The following is a 12,070-nucleotide window of genomic DNA, read 5'->3' on the forward strand; positions in this document are numbered from 1 at the left end:
GGAGCACGTGTTTGGTTGCTGCGTAACGATCCTTCTCGAGCTCTTGTCTGATGATTCGCGTTTCTTCCACAAAGGTTTTTTGCAAAGAAGAATCTATTTCAAGAAAGTATTTGTCGAAGAAGTTTTCTACGTTTTTCTTCTTCGGGGATTTGGACGTTAACTTCGTCGTAACCGTTTTTGACCCCAACACTACTCGTTATGCCATAGTTCCTCCACCCTGCACCAGGCAGGACTTCGAAATCAAGCTTGCTTTGATTGGTCTAGTACAGAGAATGGTGTTCTCTGGTCTCTCTACAGAAATTCCAATGGAGCATATTGAGTGTTTCGAAAATGTCTGCAGTTTCACTCGCGCGAGTGGTGTTCCACCAGATTACATTAGTTGCATGTTATTTCCATTCTCTCTTGATGGAAAAGTTGCACGGTGGTTGAACTCTCTCCCTACCGACTCTCTAACTTCATGGAAACAGGTCTCATCAGCGTTCCTCAGTCATTTCTACTCTAAGGCAAAAACAGCTGCATTGAGGAACAAGATCACCTCCTTCAGACAGCTCACTGATGGGCCTTTCTGTGATGCATGGGAGCGCTTCAATGACTATTGCAGAGAATTTCCTCACCATGGATTTAATGATGACTACCTCTTGGGAATTTTCTATGATGGAGTTGACTGGGAATTTCAGAGTGCTATGAACTCTGCCAACAATGGAGACTTCATGACTCAGACCACTGATGGACCGTTTGAGCTGATTGAGAACATGGCTGCTACCTCAGCCAATAAGAACGAGGAGAGTGATTGCTCCAAGAAAGGGAACAATTCTGATACACAGAAGATAGATTAGCTGACTGCCAAGGTTGATCAGCTACTGAAAAACAACCAAGGGCACGTCTTCAGCATGGAGCAAGCTATGACCGGGCAGATTCAGAACCAGAACCAGCGACAACCGTAAAACAATCGGCAAGCTATTCCAGCTACCAGGAACAGTCAACCAGATGATTTGAAGGGTCTGGGTATGATGATGCAACGGCTGTTGCATGGTATACAGATTAAGGGCAAGGCATTGAATCAGATTTCTACAGACATCAACACCCGGATGGACAACATGTTCACCGAGCTGAATACAAAGTATGATACTGTTAGCAACCACATAAAGAGGATTGATGTTCAGCTTGCTCAAACAGCTGAGAGTGTTAAGAGCAGCAAGGTATGCTTCCTTGAAAGAGTGCGATGAATCCTAGGGTGGAGCACTATAATGCAACAGAGCTGAGATGTGAGAAAGCTGAGAGAAACGAACCAGAGCAACTGTCTCCTGAGACTGCTCCAGGTGCAAAAGAGAAAACAGAGCAGTCTGCTAACTCTGAAGTGACTGCTCCCGACGAACGTATTAAGATTCCACCAGTGCGAGTATATGTCCCTAAGGTTCCATATCCAATTTCACCTAGACATTTGATGGATCCCATTAGTGCAGAACAGCTGGCTCGGTTTAGGAAGAGGGTGAGAAGGCTTCTTCAAAATATCTCATTTGAACATACTTGGGAGATTCGGCCATTGCATATGTTCTTCAAAAATTGCAGAGAATCTTAGGAGGAAATCAAGGCACTCTTTATTGAAGCACTGACACCATCGCTGAAAGTACTACCTAAGGTTGATGGCCCTGGAAAGTTTGTTTTTCTTTGTTCCATTGCTGGAGTGGAATTCAAGGAAGCTCTTTGTGATTTTGGGTCTAGTGTGAACCTTGTCTCAAAAGCGATTGTAGACGAGCTGGGCATTGTTGATCTTGAGCCTTCTCAGGTGAAGCTAGCTTTTACAAACTCTTCCATGGCAATCCCTTATGGAACCATTCACAATCTTCCTGTCCAGGTTGGGGACTGTGTGCTCCACATCGAATTTCAAGTTGTTGAGATGAGGAAAGATCATGAGATGTCTTTGATCTTTGGAAGATAATTTATGGCTACGGTGGGAGCAATCGTCGACATGCCTAATAAGAGAGTCTCCTTCTCCAACATCAACAAGAAGGTTTTCTACAAGGCTATCCCAACCAGATCACAAATCCGATACGCCTCTTGCATCTCAATGGTTAATGGAGAACAACGGAAAATTGTTCCTAAGGAGTTTGGAGATAAGAGTGAGATCAAGGAAGTCCTGGATGGAGATTCTCACACTGATACAAAGACACTCAGTGGGAATGCAAAGGTGAAAGAAAAAGTCCAGAAGAAAAGGGTCAAGGGTGACCCTATGATGACTTTGATACTTCGCTTATGTGATGAGAAATCCATTGAGTATGAGGTAAAGTGCAAGGGTACCTCTAAACCTTTCTCTAAAGTTAGAGTTATTCTCACACGTGAGCTGAAAGAGAAAGGAGAAGCTCCTGTGAAGGGGTTGCTGAGCAGAGTTCTGAAGTTGAACATGTCTGATTGTGGAGCTTATTTTGGAACAAACCCTCAACCCAACTGATCCTTGTCACCAAGTCAAGCTAGTGACTTAAACGAAGCGCTTGGTGGGAGGCAACCCACTGGTAAGCATAAATATAAGTTGGTTTTGTTTTTGTTTACTTATTTTTTGTTTTAGTTTATTGAGTTTCAGGTCAAAAAGCAAAAAAATCCGAGATACTTCAAAAATTCTAGGTTGCAACAATGGAACAACCTGGCCGCTGAAAAGAGCGACTGTTCCTGGCGACCATCTGACGATAGAACATCCAGAATTTTTATGGAACGCCTGCTCCACTCAGGTAAGTATCTTAACCAAAAAAAATGTTTATTCTTGTTTTCACCTTCTTTCTGATTTATTTTCACACCATGGACGGTGTGAAGTAAGTCTGGGAGAGGGTTTTCGTCGTTTACTAACTCGTTTTTTTCTTTTGTTTTTCTTTTGAGTCAGTTTCAGTCAGTTTTTATGATCGAGACAGTCAAAACTTTGTCGGAATTAGGACTTTATTTCGTGTTGTTCACTGACCACCTCGTGCTTTAGTTATCTTATTCAGTGACCTTAGCAGTGGCGAAAGACACACATGTGGATCTGGAACACCCTGACATATCTCACTTGCTTCTCCAGAAGTTCTCAACCGATCAGGTTACACTGGGTAGACTTAATTCCACCTAACTTGAACCTAATATTGACTGAAATTCTTCTTGTTATGGGCATTATATCAGGGAAACGAGAACACACTCAGGACTTCTTATCCTTTTTATCCATCTTGCTAATCCTGAGTGGATAGCTCATCTTTAGCTAGTTCCCACCATACCTTAGCCTTTATTCCACCTTCATGCATTTGTTTTTCAGTGTCATATATGCAAATACATGCAAAAAGGTCGGAGAGGAAATGATCAACGCAGTCTCTTACTCGTTACTGCTGCAAAAATTCAGTCAGAAAGGAGAACAAGCAGATTAAGAGAGAAACTGCTCCATAACCAATGAACTGCGCAATAGCATGGGTGGAGACCCAGAATGGTTGCAAAATCAGAACCACCAGTGGCACTCAGAACCATCATGTATTACCTCCTTCTTCGTCACATCACCATATCAGTCTTCAAAAAAACGAAAATAAAGTGATGGAGAAAGGGAAGAAATCAAAGAAACATGAGTAACGGGGAAGGTCGAGCAAAAGAGTGGGTACCAATTTGAAAGATTGGAGAGCAGGCAGATGATCTGAGCAGCCAGATGGCTGATCCAGACAGAACAGAACAATCGTTCCAGAAAAAGCAAAAACGAGTAGAGGTTGTGGACATCAATGGATCCGTCCACTCTTACAGTTTTGTGCGTTGTCCTGCATCCTTCTAAAAAAAATGGTAACCCCTAAACACTTTTAAATCCACCATCAAATGCTTGTTCAATACCTAGACCGTATACCCTGATTTGTGCCTGTGATGAGAAGCTCACGCTACTCTTAAATGAATGTAGGGAGTTTTGTCTCGATAGTGTTGTTTTTTCAGGTTTGAGATGTAGAGTATGGAGCCGATTTTTGAACAGCAGTCAGTGGGGTTCCGTTAAGGGTTTGTTGTCCTAGTTTTACTGCTTTTATGGTTCAGAGATCCGTGGTTAAAGAATGGTTTCTGAGAATATGAGAGTTCCCAAACTTTCAAACTTTTCTCCCTGTTCTTGATACTTGGCATTGTTTGAGGACAAACAAGAATCTAAGTCTGGAGAAGTGATATGTTGTGTTTTTGATACATTCTAACAATGTTTTCTAAAGTGTTTTTGAGTCTTTATCGAGTCTTTCTAGTCCTTTTGAGTCATTACAGGTATGGAGTTGCATTGGGTAGGAGATGGACCAGTTGGAGCAAAAGAGGCAGAAAACACTGCAATTTGGTGATTTTAACGCAGAACAGTCTGAAGTGGCTGTTCCCGATCACGTGGAACACCCTGAGTACCTATTAGCGGCATAGATTTTTAAGGAAACTACAACTTATTTCGGGATTTGTCCTAATCTCACTATTTTCTCTCCCAGCCGCATGTGACTTTGATATATCTTCTTTTTCTCTTTCTTTTTATTTTCTACGCTTTCTTTTTAGAGAGAAACAACTCTAGAGCTTTTAGAGATTTGTGATTTGATATTTTGCAGAGGGATAAGTCTCCATCTCTCTCACCATAGAGAAGAACCCACTGAACCCTTCTTTTATTTTATCTACACATTTTTCTTCATCTATTGCCTCTGTGTTTTCTTGTTACATGGCTGAGTAGTCATCTTGCTTAGTCTATGGTGTTAGAGTGTTAATTTCGTGAGTTAAACATAGATAAGTGAATTCATTGATTATCTTCATTCATAACTGTTCTTAATGCTTGCATTAAACTGGCCTCTTAATGTTAGATCCTAGGTTTAACATGTTCATTAACCGTGTAATAGGTTGCTAGATCTGTTATGAATGAGCATTGCATCCCTAATCAGCGAAAGTAGATATTAGGGTGTTATGTGAACCTATCGGACTTGATCTTAATGTTCATCATCACGCCTTGATCCAAGCGGGAGCATAGGTATTGAAGCTGATCGTCGAAAGGTGAAGCACCACGACAGTGGGCTGATCTATCTTAAGTGATCCGAGTTCTAGACTAGTGCTAAATTAAACTTGAATAAATGTTTGGCTCACATTTGTTTAACACCCGATCAAACCACCCTAGGCTAGCATTCTTAATCATCTGAAGCCAAACTTACTTGTTTACTTGCTTTCTACGATTCACAATCTCAAAATCCTCATATTGTTTTAGCTTAATATTGATCTCATAAAGATAAAGTGTAATCGTTGGTCTCTGTTGATTTGATCCTAAAATGCTACATCGACATACCATTCGATTGTGGTAGTGTGCACAGTAGGTTAATCATGGTGTGCGTATACACGTAATATCATTGAACTTGTCTAAGCTTGAGCTGTGATTGAACGTAGGAGTGACATGCGGCGTATACGATCATTAGTAAGCTAAGTTGTTTGGTTAAGATAGAGAAGTACCTTCTTAAGTTGTGTGTTTGATTGTTCCTAATTTCCATGGTTTATGAGAACTCTGTCCTGATTAGAATGACCTTTCTTGTGTTATACTGTATGAGTTACCGAAGGAGCTACTACAACAACAGAGGAAGCTGACGTGGTTGTGGTGGAGGAGGAAATGGCCATTCATACAACCACCAACAAACGTTAGTTTGTGTGCATCTAGCTCTTTCGTTTGCTCAAGTTCCCTATCACTTATTACTTATATGAAGCCTTTTCTCGTGTTTAGAACCTCTCACAATTGCATTTTTAGTATGTTAACTTTTTTCTGGCTGCTAGTGTCTCTGACATTGTGAAGTAATGATCATTTTTTTCAATCAGAGTCATTGTCTGATAGCCAAACATAGAGCTGTACATATTCATCCAAACAGCATGAACAGTTACTAGCTTGTAAATTGATCATGCATGTGGTTTCTTTCTAGTTTATCAAAGATTCTTCCTCTTCTATTTATGAACCTGTTCGGGCGCAGTACCAGAAGTAGACAAGGTTAAAACCCAAACCATAGAAGTAATCCAACGGCTGCAGATGCTAACTACGGTTCTTTTCCAACTCGGTTCGTGACAATGAGCAAAATTTATTCACTTCTTATGTTCTTTTTGATGAGATTGTCTTTGTGAGATGCAAAGCTCTGGCTTGATATGAAGGACGAGATTAGAGATCTCGTTGGTGTCGAGATAGAGTTTCATTTGTGAAGGAGTCAGGGGTTATCTAAGCTTGGTCTTTGCTTGAACATAAGTGGGAGATGTGGCATTAATTCATTAGTAAGTTAAGTTGTTTGAATAAGATGGATAAGTGCATTCTTAAGTTTGGTTGGTTGATTGTTTTCTTATGGTTTTTGAGAACTCTGTCCTCGTTACAATAAGCTTTGTAGTTTTCGAGTATATGAGTTTCTAGCTAGATATATTCTGATGAATAGAAATCGTGACAGACAATATTTTTGTTCAGTATAGTAAATGTTTGGATATGTTTCTGAGTGTCTCGTTATGTGAGTTACAGAACATACGATCCTTTCCATGTGTTCTCTTCAACAATTTCTCATTGTTTTTCTGTCTTTCTGTGGAATTCATGTTGTTCTGTATGAACTTTGAAGGATGAGCCAGTGAGGGAAGGAAAGGTGGTCCGTGGACAGCAGGAACAAGCCTATACTCAGGTGTAAGGAGGGATGTCAAAGAGAGATTATCAGACCAGAGAGGGCAGCGAGGTGCTTGAAGAGGCTATTCCAAGTTAGGGCTAAGTAGGAAGCATTCGGCCACTGGCCCACTGCACTAATTTGTGACCATTAAAGACAGTTTTAAAGTGTTGGTCACATATTAAACGATTTCAAATATTATGGGTAATTTGTGAATACATTTTTACGCCCAGGCTTTTTCATGTCAGGATAATGGGCTAAATTGCAATATTGTTGTACTGAATAACTTTTTTTATTTTTAATGTTAATTGACAATATTGGTGTAAGAAAAATACAATTGATGGAGATGGAGGATAGTGGGCAATGGACAACATGACATGATGCTTTCTTTGCCTTTGGTTGTCAGTTTGCTTTTTATTGATATGTAGCAATCTATATATAAAGTCGTAATCCCTTAACGTCAAGCCTTTTCCTCCTCCTCGTTTGCAACTTCCTCCTAACAACGGAACACTACATGTCGTTTACTACCGTCAACAGTCATGAAGATAAAAGGCGTCGCACTTGAGTAGTCAGTAAATAGTTTTTTTTTACTAAAGAATTCAGTAAATAGTTGGTATCTAAAAATTTACTTTTGGGTAGTGATATAGTATAAGTAAGTTGTTTTGCAGGAAAAAAAATCTATTTATTTATAAAAGAGAAGTGCATTCTTAAGTTTGCTTGTTTGATTGTTCTTGTAGTTTCAGAGAACTCTGTCCTGGTTAGAATAAGCTTTGTAGTGTTCTTGTTGGTGTGAGACAGAGTTTCATTTGTGAAGGAGTCAGGTTGTCTAAGCTTGAGCAGTGATTGAACATAAGAGTGAGATGTGGCATGAGGGCATTAGTAAGTTAAGTTGTTTGGATAAGATGGAGAAGTACCTTCTTAAGTTGCTTGTTTGATTGTTCCTATGGTTATGAGAACTCTATCCTGGTTAGAATGAGCTTTGTAGTGTTTTACTGTATGAGTTGTAAATTTATTCTGGTTTATTCATGTGGCTTGTGGCAACAAACCGTGACAATATTTTGGTTCACTGTAGTAAATGTTTGGACATGTTTCTGAGTGTCTCGTTTTGAGCCACAGATAGTCAAACTATGATTTAGTTAAAATGGCTCTGGAGTAAGATAGCAACAAGCCAATCACACACATGTGCTTTGCTTTCGTAGCTCTTCTTTCTCTTGACAAGGTATGTCTCTCAATTCACACAATTAGTCTTTTCACTTTTGTTGACTTTTGTCTATTCCTTTCTCCACCCTCTTTGTCCTTTTCCTCTTAATTTTCATAAACCATTTTTTTGGTCTTTGGTCTGAAAATCCCAAACACTACTACCACTTCTGCATTAAAGGAGATAGCTTGTTTTGTTTTGTCTGTTGTTTAGGGCTCTTTACAAAATTAGACCCAAAAAACTTAGAAATGGGTCATATCATATTTAATTAGAAAGTTTAGAGAAATCAATTGGTTAAACAAGAGTTGTGTATTGGGGCTTTGACGCTTTGTAGTGGTGTGACAACTTTTGGTGACCCACAACAGTACTTGTTTAGTCCATTGGTTGCAACTTACACAATATTAATATCCAGGGTATATACAATTTGATAGTTTATTACCAAAAACAAAATAAAATCAGACACGTGATTTGATTCAGCGATCTCCACTTTATCAATCAGAATCACATCACATTACCAATGCATTTACAGTGTCTAGTTCTTTTAAGTGAATTTATTTTGTTCACATGATGGTAGAATCTATCTACGTAAGAATATAATAGTAAGTTTTTTCTTTGTAAAGATGAATATAAAAAGTTGAGAACAAACATTGGTTCACAAAGAGATTTGAAAGAACGCGGATACAGAGTCTAGAAGCTAAATCACATATCGTTACGTTAGAAATCTTTGAACATTTCAGTCGAGATTCGATCTTATAGCCTTATGGCTTTTAGTGTATTTACATAATTTTTTGAGTAATTGCACTAATAATCAAAAGAAAATATCATGTAACGAGGAATATTATTATGCTTCTAACAGTAAGATAAGGTGAAAAATCGAAATAAACAAAACACAGTTTGGTGACAAATGTCTCATCGTTGCATTTTGTTGTGATCAGATTAAATTTTCAAACCCCAAACCAAATCTAGTACCCTTTGGTTTTTTTTTCAGTATCATTTAATTGGGAACTATATTTGGATTCACGCATATAATTTGTCATGTATATTTATAATTTAAATTTATATGAAATTATATAATTTGGTACAAAGTCTTCGAGGAGTAAGAATAGTATTATTCTCTTGTGTTTGTATTGTTGGTCATAACTATTTGTAAGTTTATCGTTTTGTGTATTTTGTTAATAATAAGTTGGGTTTTTGATTAATTTTCAAAATGTACCCGCCACGACGGAGAATACATTCAAGTTTGCTTTTTTTTTTGGTCAACGATTTTTTTTTTGTGCACCAAACGATTTTCTTTCATTCATAAAATTTAATACACAGTTTTCAACATTTACAGTTTTCAATCGCCTCTGTAAGAATAGTATTCTCTTTTGTTTGTATTGTTGGTCATAATTATTTGTAAGTTTATGATTTTGTGTATTTTGTTAATAATAAGTTGGTTATTTTTCTTAATTTTCAAAATGTATCCGCCACGGCGAATACATTAACGTTTGCTTCTATTTTTTTTGGTCTACGTTTTTCTTTTATTTTATGCACCAAACGATCTTCTTTCATTCATAAAATTTAATACATAGATTTCAAGATTTAAACAAGCAAGACTAGCTTTTACCAAAGAATCTGCTAACTCATAATCACTACGGGGAATGCAGCTAAATTTAGGAGACTGAAGAGTGTAGTAAGGTATCGATCTAATGTCACATTGAACACTTGCAATCCCGTTCACATCAAAGAAAGTGATTTCGATTAGTTTGTAATTTTTTTATTAGTATACATAGATACATACTGGGATTACCTATACTCACTTTTTACACTTGTATATAAACTCCACTTGTACATTACATTCAATAATTAATCAAGATAAATTTTATATTTGGCTTACTCTTAATATAATATCAGAACCAGGTTGTCAACAACCATGTGTTCCACCAGAGAACTAAACATATTGAGGTTGATTGTAACACCATCCAGGATCAAGTCAAGAAAAGATTCATCTCACTTCATCATGTTACAACGTCTAATCAACATGCTGACATCTGGACTAAGGCCTTGCATCCAGGTCCCTTCCATTCATTGTTGAATCGCATGTCTCTTTCAAACTTTGAAATTCTATAAGATAGAATTTCAAAGTTTGAAGGGAGAGGGGTGTATCAGTGTACATAGATACATACTGTATACTAGTATAATGACTACCTAAACTCACTTTTTATATTGTATATAAACCCCACTTGTTACATTCATTAATCTATCTATATATCTATATATCTATATCTATATATATATATATATATAAAGTAAGGTTATCTCTCTCCTGGGCGCGCCACGTAGGCGGACAGGTCAGAAAGTCGAAGCCTGTGAGCATGACACGTGTCCCGTCCGCACGTACCGTTTCATTAAAACTACACTGTAATGGGCTTATATCGTTTTGGGTATACATATAGTGTTTTGGGCTAATAGTTGGGCTTAGACTTAATGTTTTGGACTGACGAAAAAAAATAAAAGCTTCTCCTGATTGTCGTATTCTCCTTCTTCAACAATGGCGACTTTTGATTTCTAGGGCTCATCTCATCATGTTCTTCTTGCTGTAATTAGGTCAACCGACTATGGAGTTTCTGGAGGTGTATTTGAGACGAATCTTGGTAATGAATCTCTGGATCGAACTCCGTTCGTGTCGTTTCGTTTGATATTCTTCTCCTCTGAACCGTTATGGGATGCATTGATTCAAGCCATTAACGACCTTCTTTAATCCTTCGACCCATTGCAACTACGTTTAATCATTCAATGCATATTCCTCTCTTCTCAACCTAAACAGGCTGTATAAGTACCTACCTGTGGAATGGATGAATATCAATCTCCGAACTGCGATTTTATTATCCTGTAATTGCATATAAATTTTTTCGTAATTGTATGTTTATACTAACAAAATCGTTGTATTTGGATTTGTAGATGGGTTACCCAGAAGAATGGTCTCTTCTGGAGAGATTCTTTGCCAGGAGATAATTCTTCTGAAGAGTAAGCCAGCACGCTTCTCTTCCAATTATTGGAATAGCTGTGGTGAGTGTTTGTTTTGGCTTACTCTGTATCATTAGAGTCCGTTTCTTGATTTTTTTTTTTTTTTGTTTTGTTAGGTTGATATTTTAGATCTCAAGCATACTGTTAGTTCAATTTTTCATCTAAGCATCAGTTATTTACCATCGCACGCAATTTTTTATCGCAACCAGCATCCACCACATCCTAATTTTGGTATTTAGGTCAGTTAACTATCTTGGCTTTACCATTTACATATTCAATACATATCAGTGTGATCTTACACTGCCGCCTTTACAGAAAGGTCATGACAACGCATGCAATGATATCTCAACTCTTGGAGCTCATAATGCCAACCTGTGGTGTCAACTACCCTGCAGGCTCTTCTATTTCATTCAATTCTCAAATTAATAAGTTTTCCAACAACGCTTTGTTTATGTATTTTTAATCATTTAGTTTTAAACTTTTAAAACAATCATTCAGACTCTTGCAAGAAAACTATGTTCTCTACTTCAGTATCATTGCTATTGGGCCTATGAATTAGAATGGATCTTATTATTACTTAACTCCCAAATAAATAATTACATGTCCTTGCTTCGTTGTGAGCTAAGAGCATAAGAGAAACAATCACATGTGACCACTACGACTTGGAAAACGAGTGTGATACTTCCTTCTGTTACAAGAAAGTGATAAATTTTGTTTTTGATAACTATGTTAGCTAATTGTCTTGGAGTATTATATTAAAAATCATAACTAATACAAAATTATCTCAACTCGTTTAACAATGACCAGCACCAGGTTGACAAAAGAATTAAAGACATAGTTAACAAGTTTGGACGACGATAAAAAAAATCGGAATCTTACATAAAAATAAAGAGTGACATACGCCCATTTTCTATGTGATAACTAAATTTGTCAATTAGTTTTGTAATTCTATGCATCGATGGGTTGTTTCTTAACTTTTTAATTAGCTGTTATATAATTTTATCAGACCAAGATCTTGCTCACTTTGAATTGGCCAAGCCATTCACCACTGTCACTCTTACGCTTGACTTTGAAACACGCAACGAGAAATACTTCACCTTTATGAACAAATAACTACAATTTAAAATGCGAAAGAAAACAGCAAGGTAAACACTTTCACATAAAGTATGTATTAAGATATCTTTGTCTTCTTTTTGGTTTTAGTCATTTATGCTAACACACCTGCAGATGGCCTGTCAAAGCTGCAAGATTCAATTCTAGAGCTTAA

The 12,070-nt window shown here is 37.5% G+C and overlaps 1 long non-coding RNA gene and 1 other non-coding gene across 2 annotated transcripts; one reads left to right on the top strand and one right to left on the bottom strand.

The window, feature by feature from the left end:
* Window positions 1-515: 515 nt before the first annotated feature.
* LOC125590902 lies at window positions 516-622 on the bottom strand. The gene has a single exon (XR_007326904.1). It is a non-coding gene; the product is annotated as a small nucleolar RNA R71 (small nucleolar RNA).
* Window positions 623-10,277: 9,655 nt separating this feature from the next.
* LOC106394779 lies at window positions 10,278-11,333 on the top strand. The gene is made up of 4 exons (XR_001278998.3): window positions 10,278-10,430; window positions 10,738-10,845; window positions 10,920-11,042; window positions 11,119-11,333. It is a non-coding gene; the product is annotated as an uncharacterized LOC106394779 (long non-coding RNA).
* Window positions 11,334-12,070: the final 737 nt, after the last annotated feature.

The sequence above is a fragment of the Brassica napus genome, chromosome C7 (assembly GCF_020379485.1).
Source record: "Brassica napus cultivar Da-Ae chromosome C7, Da-Ae, whole genome shotgun sequence".
Classification (NCBI taxonomy): domain Eukaryota; kingdom Viridiplantae; phylum Streptophyta; class Magnoliopsida; order Brassicales; family Brassicaceae; genus Brassica; species Brassica napus.